A 12,588-nucleotide genomic window follows, 5' to 3' on the forward strand; every position below is an offset into this window, starting at 1 on the left:
CTGTCTCAGTGCTGTGGGCTGACTTAAACCCAGACTGGAAAATTTTAAGTTATACAATTGTCATTCAAAAAAGTGCTCAGCTGCAGATAAACAACTTTCTCCATAATTTTGGAAAGCAGAGGGAGCTTAAAAATAGGCCGATAGTTAGAGAGCTCAAGTCTGTCTAGACCAGGTTTCTTTAACAAGCGTTGAACAACTGCATGTTTAAAACTCATAGGTACGACTCCAGTAATTAAACTGACATTAACACTATCAAGTATGCAGGGCGCCACTGTAGGAAAAACCTCTTGAAAAAGACGAGGGGGAATCACATCATTGGGGGAGCCAGTGGACTTAATTTGACCAATAATCTTTTCTAAAAGAGGCAAACTAACAGGCTCAAACTGGTTCAAAACAGCAGAACAGGTTACATAAATACCAGGTTCATACAAGGGTGGACCAATAATGGCCCTAATGCTCTCCACCTTGTGGATAAAAAAGTGAAGAAACTCCTCACACACTTTTGATGGGTTCTCAAAGCACTGGAGTTGTGGGACATTAAAAAAAATTTTTGATGGTATTAAAAAGAACTCAAGGATTGTGACCGTTAGAAGAAATAATGTTAGAAACATGCTTGGTCTTTTCAGCTTTTACAATTTTTTTATAAGAACACCAACTCTCTCTAAGTATCTAAAATGACACTTGGAGTTTATCCCTCTTCCACTTTCTTTCCGCCCTTCTGCACTCGCGTCTGGCAGCGCGGGTGACATCATTCAGCCAAGGGTCAGATCTCGGTTTAGACACCCTGGTTTTTACAGGGGCAACCATGTCTAATGCTGCTAGGCAAGCAGTATTAAAACCACGCACAGATCTTCAACAGTTGTATTAGGACAAAGAAAGACACAATTTAGATTAAAAACAGAGGAAAACTGAGCAGCAGTGGAAGGGTTAACTATTTGACCACGGCGCACAGTGGCACACGGTTTAACTATGGCATAGGAGAGGGAAATTTCAAATACAACAGGCATATGATCAGAGAAGAAAGCATCATAGACTTCAAAAATAACAGACTAGCAAAGAGAGCTGGCACAGGCAAACTTGGCCAGAGACTAGATTAGAGTGAATGGAGAGCTATGTCGTGAGTCAATTTAAATGCAGTGATGTATTTTTGTCCGAGTACAGATACAGATACAGATACTTCAGTTAACAGATATGTTTGTGTGTGCGTGGCTGTGTGCGTGTGAGCATTTCCACAAACTAAAGGAAAGCTTTAACTGTAGCCTATATTTTGACTAGTTTATTCGTTCATATATATATATATATATATATATATATATATATATATATACAGTATTGTTCAAAATAATAGCAGTACAATGTGACTAACCAGAATAATCAAGGTTTTTCGTATATTTTTTTATTGCTACGTGGCAAACAAGTTACCAGTAGGTTCAGTAGATTCTCAGAAAACAAATGAGACCCAGCATTCATGATATGCACGCTCTTAAGACTGTGCAATTGGGCAATTAGTTGAATTAGTTGAAAGGGGTGTGTTCAAAAAAATAGCAGTGTGGCATTCAATCACTGAGGTCATCAATTTTGTGAAGAAACAGGTGTGAATCAGGTGGCCCCTATTTAAGGATGAAGCCAACACTTGTTGAACATGCATTTGAAAGCTGAGGAAAATGGGTCGTTCAAGACATTGTTCAGAAGAACAGCGTACTTTGATTAAAAAGTTGATTAGAGAGGGGAAAACCTATAAAGAGGTGCAAAAAATGATAGGCTGTTCAGCTAAAATGATCTCCAATGCCTTAAAATGGAGAGCAAAACCAGAGAGACGTGGAAGAAAACGGAAGACAACCATCAAAATGGATAGAAGAATAACCAGAATGGCAAAGGCTCAGCCAATGATCACCTCCAGGATGATCAAAGACAGTCTGGAGTTACCTGTAAGTACTGTGACAGTTAGAAGACGTCTGTGTGAAGCTAATCTATTTTCAAGAATCCCCCGCAAAGTCCCTCTGTTAAAAAAAAGGCATGTGCAGAAGAGGTTACAATTTGCCAAAGAATACATCAACTGGCCTAAAGAGAAATGGAGGAACATTTTGTGGACTGATGAGAGTAAAATTGTTCTTTTTGGGTCCAAGGGCCACAGGCAGTTTGTGAGACGACCCCCAAACTCTGAATTCAAGCCACGGTACACAGTGAAGACAGTGAAGCATGGAGGTGCAAGCATCATGATATGGGCATGTTTCTCCTACTATGGTGTTGGGCCTATTTATCGCATACCAGGGATCATGGATCAGTTTGCATATGTTAAAATACTTGAAGAGGTCATGTTGCCCTATGCTGAAGAGGACATGCCCTTGAAATGGTTGTTTCAACAAGACAATGACCCAAAACACACCAGTAAACGGGCAAAGTCTTGGTTCCAAACCAACAAAATTAATGTTATGGAGTGGCCAGCCCAATCTCCAGACCTTAATCCAATTGAGAACTTGTGGGGTGATATCAAAAATGCTGTTTCTGAAGCAAAACCAAGAAATGTGAATGAATTGTGGAATGTTGTTAAAGAATCATGGAGTGGAATAACAGCTGAGAGGTGCCACAAGTTGGTTGACTCCATGCCACACAGATGTCAAGCAGTTTTAAAAAACTGTGGTCATACAACTAAATATTAGTTTAGTGATTCACAGGATTGCTAAATCCCAGAAAAAAAAAATGTTTTTACAAAATAGTTTTGAGTTTGTACAGTCAAAGGTAGACACTGCTATTTTTTTGAACACACCCCTTTCAACTAATTGCCCAATTGCACAGCCTTAAGAGCGTGCATATCATGAATGCTGGGTCTTGTTTGTTTTCTGACAATCTACTGAACCTACTGGTAACTTGTTTGCCACGTAGCAATAAAAAATATACTAAAAACCTTGATTATTCTGGTTAGTCACATAGTACTGCTATTATTTTGAACAATACTGTATGTACAGAGTACAGTCACACTGTATGATTGTGAATTTTAATTGCTGTTTTTAACAGAGATTTTTTATTTTCTGTTCTTTTACAGATCACTATTGCACACAAAGTAAGCAAAATATATTTTTTTATTTCATTTCATTTTATTTCTGCAAACAACTTGCACCACTTGCAGTAGCTGTCCAAGGAGGTGAAGGACCTGCGAGAGGAGTTTAGGCAATTCCGCCAGTCCTGCAGGTGTGGACAATTGGAGTCTGTGGTACAGCAACTGTCGGAGCCCTTGGAGCTGCCCTTCCACACCATGGAGGCCCTTGACCAAGCAGAAGAGACACTGTTAAATGGCACAAACCGACAGGCAATGGTAGTTTTAGTTACATCATTATTCTGCCAGAAAACTTCACTGATATGCACAACTTACTTAAACTGTCTGACCTTTATGACAGTAGACTCATGGGATCATTTCACATTTCACATTTCAGTATCTCCTAAAAACTGCTGTTTTTTTCAGTATGCCTTTATCAGTTACATTCAGACTGAAAAAAAATAATTTTGCACAGACCAAATTGACTGAAAATTATGTTCGATGTTGAAGCACTGTATAGAGGGGTGTTTCTCCAAAGCGGAATCAAGAAATCCAAGACCTTGAACTGTTTTTACTCTGGAGTTACATAAGGTCACTGTATCTAGCTTTGCACTGTTGAATGCCCAAAACATTCATTTCCTACGGCTGTGCTACATGACTATAAGAATGGGAGTCATAAGCAGATTGTGCATTAGCCTACATCTGAGATATTATGAGCTGTTGACTGTAATGACAATACAAATTTGCCGTATGATCAACAAATACTTTCTGGTCTCCTGATGCCTTATTTTTGCGTGCTTTAACCATCCAGCTACAGTCTGTAGATGACGGGAGAGTATGCTGTGGCAGGGGAGGGACAGACATTAAGGGACAAATACATTGCGTTTACTGCTAAAATATACAAGATTGGTGAGGAAGAAGAAGAATGTCAGTAACCAGACAGTTTTTGGTCCCATTGACTTCCATAGTAGGAAAATAATGTATACTATGTAAGTCAATGGGACCAGAAACTGTCTGGTTACTGACATTCTTCTAAAGACCTGGAGATCCGCTGAATGGATTTGAAAACGATAAAACGCAACTCTTTAACTTTGGGGGAGTTGTAAAATGAGCCTAAAAAAGTGGAGTATCCTTTTAACGCTGCAAATTTTAATACTTTGTCAGATTGCTCGTCTCGCCACCATTGGAGGGACTACCCTAGAGATTAGGGTCCGCCGTATGATGGCACACCTGTTGTCAAAGGAACTGGCTTCAAGACTGAACTAGGCTGGAAAAAAGAACAAGGAGCCTACCAAACAAAAACGTCCCTTTAAAGAGTTGGCACTCTGTCGATCTTTGTTTGGTAAGTCCTGCTCCATTTTCAATCACCATTATATTATCAATCCTTGGCTGCAAGCCAAAGGGCCTTAATGCACACCCCAACTCACCCGGAATCTTAGCATGAAGTTAACACAATAATCCAAAATAAACCTCAGCATTCAGTGACCTGTAACAGTGATCTATATTTGTTAAAGGATTAGTTCACCTCAAAATGAGAAAGTTGAAATGTTGCCGTAAAGATAAGAGCAACACCGCTAATCCAAATGTAGACTTGTCTGTCGGCGGCCCTCCCTCTGGCTCTGACCTAACAGCAGTAGCGCAGCGTCTATGGCATTATTTTCCTTTCAAATGTAGAGAGCGCATTATTGTAGCGCGAAAGTACATTAATATATAATGCGCGAGCGCGAATCTCTCTGCTCACGCACGGAATTTAAAGTGCCAAGTACTGGAACTGGGCGCGCGCTCTCAGATACACGCTGCTCTTGTAAGAATTGTCTCTGGGCTCGCTCAGAGTATATGCCTGCTTAAAACGTGTTCAGTGCAATGTACTTTCGCGCTACAATAATGCGCTCTTGACATTTGACAGGAAAAGAACGGCATACGCGTCAGGCACGCGACGCAGCTGACACGCAATCGAAACGCCACGCTTGCACGTGTTAATCATGTTAATATTTTCATCCCAAAGATATAAATAATACCATACAAACTACCACCCAGCGATAGGTCAGCATTATGGTCAGGTAGACAACGTGCATTTTCTGACAGAAATGAAAGAGGTCTGACTCTTATGAAAGAGGTCACTGCAAGCTAATCCTTTTTGCCTCCCTATAATTCCATTACATCCATGAACAGGCAGGTTTTGAAAAGTGCTTTGAATATAGGGGAAATATGATCTAGCCTACAACACGAGGACTTATTGCCTTATCCGGTCATTGAAAAATCATAGGCCAAAATATGTTCATGTTCAAAATATTTTCTGTTTAACTTAAATGCAATTTTTTTTTTTTTTTTGCATTGCGATTTTTATCTTCTGTTTTAGATGCCCTTACTGAACAGATGGGGACAGCTACCGTCACCTAATTTTCATTTGCACAACTTGGCTGCGGTATGTGCCAGACCGGGCAGGAGGGACTGGACGACAACTTATGCAGGCATCAGATGACAATGAAGTGTAAATAAAGAGTAGAGAGGCTAATAAACATGAATTTGATTTTAAATAGTGTGGTGTGTTCTGTGTTATACAAAATTTTAAATGTTCCATTACTTTTTAACATCCTGGCTGTAGATAAAGCAGGCTATTTAATTTATGGTATTACATTTAAAATTAACATTTAAAAACGATTGAAATTCCATTGAAATCACGTTGATCCTTAGTTCAGTTGAAATTTCAACATTGTTTCAATATTCCTGATAATTGAAATACCATTGAAATACCGTTCATATATGGACAGAATTTCAACATTGTTTCACAAAACTTATTTTTAACTTATTTTTCGTACGGCTTTCATGATGTTTTAGATGTAAGCACATGTGACAAAGTCGTTGTGGAAATCAAGCTTAATGAGCTCATGAGGACATCAAGGATGAGGTCTGCTTTTACACATAGGCTAGGATACATTGAGCATCTCGTTAGTTCAGTCAGGTCATGTTAGTCATGCTTGCATCAGCTGACAGTCAGCTGTTCCTGACGTGTACCAATCCAGTCTTGACACCTATCATATTTATATAATAGGTGTCATATTTATATTTATTTCTTCATCCAGATTTAAAGATTTGGTGGACCACATGAGATGTTATCTAATCCGATGTGGTGTTTACATGTGCTCGTGCTTCGATTTTGGGACATAAGTGGCTACAATAACATGCAAATTATCAGAGAGAGAGAGAGAGAGAGGGGAAAAAAAACTCGGTGGTGTAGCAGTCGATTCTGTTCCCCTTTACGCAAACATACTATAATTCTTGCGTAGTTGCCGAGTTACTATACGTACGATCAGAACTAGCGTGCGCAAGAAGCACGACTGGATGTACAGCAAGTCAAATGGTTCAAAATACCACCCTAAATCCTAAACTTAGTTAATAGTTTTATGACGAGAGGATTTTCAACTTGAAATTCATTTCCTTTTTTTTTCCAATCAGATTTATTACCGATTAGCTACAATGTGATGCTTTGGCTATTCTGTTTTATACTGTCGTATACTTATTTATGCTAATTTATTTTTACTTTTTTATTATATGCCTTGCTGTTGTTGTATTTATGTATGCACTTATAGCTTAAAAAGCTATAATAGCTATCCCCCCCCCCCCCCCCCCCCCTATTCAATAAACTATAAACCTGGTTAACAGCCTTGGTCAGAAAGAATGATCTTTGTTGCCCCAAACCTGTGAAATAAAGTGATGCAGTACACAACTGCTTCATATTTAGTAAGAATAGCATAGGCTATTTTGTGTAATGGTCAATAAATGTACTCATTTACATTGTTGGTCCTGGTGTCTTTTCCCACTAAATTCATCCTATAGCCGTTAACATAATCAGTATATGTCTCACAGCAATGTTGAAAAGGAAAATACTTAGTAGCCTTTTGAACCATTTATCAACGTTCCCCCATTCCAGGCCAGTAGAATCCAGCTGAAATGGCAAGCTTGCTTTTTTCTAATTCTAAAACTAAAATTGTCTGGCCTCTTGTTGTCCATCAACCACTTTTCTTCTAAACTTTACATTGTTTTTTGAGGAGATGTGGTCAAGCTGGCCATCTATTGAAATAGCTGTATTGTTAAAATCTAAACAAATAACCTGCAATGAGGTTCTAAAGGCCCAATTGAAGGAATACACCCATTTAAACTTAAATTGTCTTATTGTCAATGTGCTAGTTGCTTTAAGTCAGTTATGTATAGTGTCTTGACAAGCACTGACTTTTTGTTTTGGTGTATCACACTTTACTATGAGAAAACGTGTCAGTGTAGAGAAGTCATCACTTAAAATACTGGAGGAACATCTGTAAGTGAAATATTTATGCTCTTTTTTTTTTTAAAGAAAACTGGAAAAACACCTTGAATTTTGTAATTTAGAATTTCCTCATATAGGTTTGACATATGAAGAACTATATTCCACTGTCATCAGTAAGAAGGTAAACAGATTAATCAAATAGAATATTAGTTCAAATGTATTGTTGCTCTATATGGAAACAGTAATATAATACCCTGAGTTTGGACGTCAGAAAGGACAGATTAAACTAATTTGCAAAGGAAAAATTAAACCGCAAAAACTTGGACATAAGACAAAAATAAAGGAACAATTGCAAGATGAATAAAAAACAATAGAACCTAAATGGGAGTGTGAGGATAATTTTACTATGCTGCAGTGTAGCAAGAGATTTGTCCCTTTTTGCTTTCCTTACATCCAGGTGTGTTTGGTGTATTTGCATGCAACAGTGTTGCCAAATCCACGGAATTTAGGCTACTTTGGGGATATGTTTGAATAACTATTTGGTTGGGTTTATTACACTGATCTGCCAACCCGAGGAATTCCAGAAGGGAACCGAATCGACTGCTACACCAGCATTCATATTTTTAATAGCTGTTTGCACTTGCTTGGAATTTGCAGATTAATATTGAAACTCTAGTGTTCATTTGTGTGCTCAGTGTGTAAGTGACTGTGTTCAGTTCACATGACCAAGGCCGTCTTCTGTCGTACCACTGGTGTGGTCGGGGCCATTAAGTGTATACCCACTTGTTTTGTTGCTTCGCAAAATCTTCAATTTACCATCAGGAATCGTTCCCTTTAATGGTGTACCATACAGTTGAGAAACTAGTGATTCTTTGCTGTAATTGGTGCATTATCAGTTCTGTCATCTCACATTTCCCCGCCCATCATATACTGAGTGCGCGTGTCCGCTGCAGCGTCAGAACTCCGCTCAAATGCCATCGGGAGCACCGGGACATTTCTGGTCCGGTTGAGTGAGCACTGATCGCCGAAGCGAGGGAGTTCTCCCCCACTTTAGGCACCGTTTCTAAATTACACCAAACTGCAAAAAAGTGTGAGGCGGCGCTACGCACTGCATCCGCCAGCTGAATTCAAGGGCAGAGTCTCCTGCACAGCGCTGAGTTTGTGCAACAATGTAAAGTGATAAACCGCTTCAGCCATTCAGCTGTTACAGAGAATTATTGATACCGTCATGTGACGCATGAGAACATTAAAGGTTTTGTAATGTTGCTGGCTGAAAACATCCAGAATAATGTTAATGGCATTAAGAGGGAAAACTGGGAAACACCAAGGCATGTCAATTCAGCAAGGGGAAATAACTGCCTAAGACCTTCTTTAATGCAGCTCTGAAATGAATTGTATTATGATATATATATATATATATATATATATATATATATATATATATATATATATATATATATATATTAGGTAAATTTAAATGGTAAAATACATTATTCTCTCCAAGTTTTGTTAAAACATGAATCACGAGGGGGCAGCTTATGAATGCAAAGTGCTTGCAATGAGCTATCTTACAACATTTACAAATGGGTTTATGAATCTGTAATAATATATACAATAACAGGCAAATTTTGGTCAAGTGTGTTCATTGAGCTATTCACTATCATAAGCTGCATACGAAAAAAAAAATGCTGCCTTCGGAGGTCACATTCCAAGGTAGGATGGCTTCAAGGCACGTCCGAAATTAAAGTCAGCTTCATTTCCTGTCTCCTGAGATGCCTTCATCTGGCCGGTTTTGAAGGCAGCATAGATGTATCCTTCGCTGCCTTTGATATCCCACAATCCCATGCGTTCCAATCTGTGACAGTTAAGCAAAAAAGAAAGCTGTCATCTGAAAGTTGCGGTCGGTGGTCAGTTTGTGTGTAAATGTATGTTTCTGAACAATGTTTTCCACTTATGTAATTTCAAGCGAGAAATTTATATTGCAGTAATGAAATATCCACTTAGTTATAACCAAAGCTCTCTATATTTTGATGTAGATCATTAAACCATTACTCTGCCTCAGAAGCCTGTCCGAAATCCGTTGCATGAGGTGCCTCTGGGAAAAACGCTGCCTGCAAAGTCAGATGATTAGACCGCAGCCAGCAAGTCACCTGCCTAAGTTTTCAGATGCAGCCGTAGTGTTGTTTTTAAGCTGAAAAGCAGTTAATTGTGCTTCACTTATTACATCAGCTTTCTGCTCTGGTCATGAGATTCCAGATTCCATTCTAATGTGTGTTATTTTATAACAGGAGTTTTATTATCTTTGTCCAACATATGGTTGTTTTGGGGGTTTGTCTTGCTGCTCTCCCCACTCTGTCCAAGCATGGCTGCATGGACAGGCATGTGGAGTGTTGCCCAGAACATAACCATACCGCCAACACTAACTGTATGCAATTATAATTGTCATTAAATATACTTGACGGAAGTGGCTGACGTGTACCAATCCAGTCTCGACACCTATCACCTGCGGTCTATTTAAATTCCCATTATTCAGTGTCTCTCCATCACATTGCTGCTTGCAATGAACTCCCTCCTCCAACTCCACCAACTGAACCTGTAATCCGATCTAACTTGTTCTTTCTTTACAGTGTCTTCATTGGAAGCATTCTCTCACATTTTGTTTACAACTCATGTAATTGAGAATTGTAATTCTATATGCTTATAATGGTTCTGTTCTGTACCCCAGGGGGGTTTGTCTTGCTGCTCTCCACACTCTGTCCAAGCATGGCTGCATGGACAGGCGTGTGGAGTGTTGCCCAGAACATAACCATACCGCCAACACTAACTGTGTGCAATTATAATTGTCATAAATATACTTGACTGAAGTGGTCCTGATTGAAACAACTTTAAAAGATTTTTACCACTTTAATGTTTAAGTGACTGTTAACGCCAATATCCTAACTAACAAATAAAGGTCACCAGGATGTCCTCCGGACGTTCAGCGACCACTTTGGATGTTCACTTTAAAGGGGGGGTGAAATGCTCGTTTTCACTCAATATCCTGTTAATCTTGAGTACCTATTGAGTAGTACTGCATCCTTCATAACTCCATAAAGTCTTTATTTTTATTATATTTAAAAGAGAAAGATAGTCTGTACCGATTTTTCCCGGAAAAACACGAGCGCCTAGAGGCGTGACGTGTGGGCGGAGCTAAAGAATCATGAGCGCCAGTAGGCTTTTGTGTTCAATTCAATTCAATTCAAGTTTATTTGTATAGCGCTTTTTACAAAATAAATCGTTACAAAGCAACTTTACAGAAAATTATGTTTCTACAATATTTAGTAGTAGCTAGTAGTTTGTGCACATTTGACAGGATTTTAGAAAAAATAATAATAATAATACAAGACGTAGTCAGCTAGACGATGAACTATCAATATTATTAATTAAGTTATTATATGATTCAGTCACACGTTTAGCAATGTTTGTTAGTTCTGTTTGTTGATTCAGGGTTAGCATCATCTGAGGTCCTCTGAGGGTCAGCATCATCTCTTCTCAGGTGTTCTGGATCCAGACTGGAGCTTGTGTAAATCCTAGTTACCACGGGATGTAAATCCGGTGGCGAAACATAGAAACAAAATACAGACATCATTAGCATAGCTGCTGATCCAACAAAGTAAAATTAGTTTAACCCAAGTTAATGAATAAAAATGCACCTTTGAACAGATGCAACTACACTCACAATTAAAAAGATACATTATTCGAATGCTTGGCGAAAGAGATGTGTTTTTAATCTAGATTTAAACAGAGAGAGTGTGTCTGAACCCCGAACATTATCAGGAAGGCTATTCCAGAGTTTGGGAGCCAAATGTGATGTACCTCCTTTAGTGGACTTTGCTATCCTAGGAACGACCAAAAGTCCAGCGTTTTGTGACCTTAGGGTGCGTGATGGGTTGTAACGTGGTAGAAGGCTAGTTAGGTACGCTGGAGCTAAACCATTTAGGGCCTTATAGGTAAGTAATGATAATTTGTAACTGATACGGAACTTAATAGGTAGCCAGTGCAGAGACTGTAAAATTGGGGTAATATGATCATATTTTCTTGACCTGGTAAGGACTCTAGCTGCTGCATTTTGGACGACCTGTAGCTTGTTTATTGACGAAGCAGGACAACCACCTAGAAGTGCATTACAATAGTCCAGTCTAGAGGTCATGAATGCATGAACTAGCTTTTCTGCATCAGAAACAGATAACATGTTTCGTAGCTTGGCAATGTTTCTAAGATGGAAGAATGCAGTTTTTGTAACATTGGAAATATGATTTTCAAAAGACAAATTGCTGTCTAATATAACACCCAGATTTCTGACTGTAGAGGAAGTAACAGTACATCCGTCTAGTTGCAGATTGTAATCTACAAGATTCTGTGTAGTGTTTTTTGGTCCAATAATTAGTATCTCTGTCTTATCCGAATTTAATTGGAGAAAATTGTGTGTCATCCAATCTTTTACATTTTTAACACACTCTGTTAGCTTAGATAATTGGGAAGTTTCATCTGGTCTCGTTGAGATATATAGCTGAGTATCATCAGCATAACAGTGGAAGCTAATTCCGTATTTTCTAATAATATTACCAAGGGGCAACATATATATTGAAAATAGAAGGGGACCTAGGACGGATCCTTGTGGCACTCCATATTTTACTGATGATAAATGAGATGACTCCCCATTTAAGTAAACAAAATGGTAGCGATCGGACAGGTAAGATCTAAACCATCTTAGAGCCTGCCCTTGAATATCTGTATAGTTTTGTAATCGATCTATGAGTATGTCAGGATCTATGGTGTCGAACGCAGCACTAAGATCAAGTAAGACTAGAAATGAGATGCAGCCTTGGTCTGACGCAAGGAGCAGGTCATTTGAAATTTTAACAAGTGCAGTTTCTGTGCTATGGTGGGGCCTAAAACCTGACTGAAATTCTTCATACAGATCATTTTTATGCAGGAAGGTGCTCAATTGAGCAGACACAACTTTCTCTAAAATTTTAGACATAAATGGAAGATTTGAAATAGGCCTATAATTTGCCAGTACACTAGGATCTAGTTTTGGTTTCTTAATAAGAGGCTTGATAACCGCCAGCTTGAATGGTTTTGGGACGTGTCCTAAAGATAACGACGAGTTTATGATATTGAGAAGCATGTGGAAGCTGTGACACAGATCCAGAGGCTGAAATTTAACAAGAGCAGCATCAGCAAAGGCGGTATGCTATGTGGTATATACTGAAACTGTATATATTTGCTTAGCGGTTTTGGAAAATGA

The sequence above is a fragment of the Carassius auratus genome, unplaced genomic scaffold (assembly GCF_003368295.1).
Source record: "Carassius auratus strain Wakin unplaced genomic scaffold, ASM336829v1 scaf_tig00214667, whole genome shotgun sequence".
Classification (NCBI taxonomy): domain Eukaryota; kingdom Metazoa; phylum Chordata; class Actinopteri; order Cypriniformes; family Cyprinidae; genus Carassius; species Carassius auratus.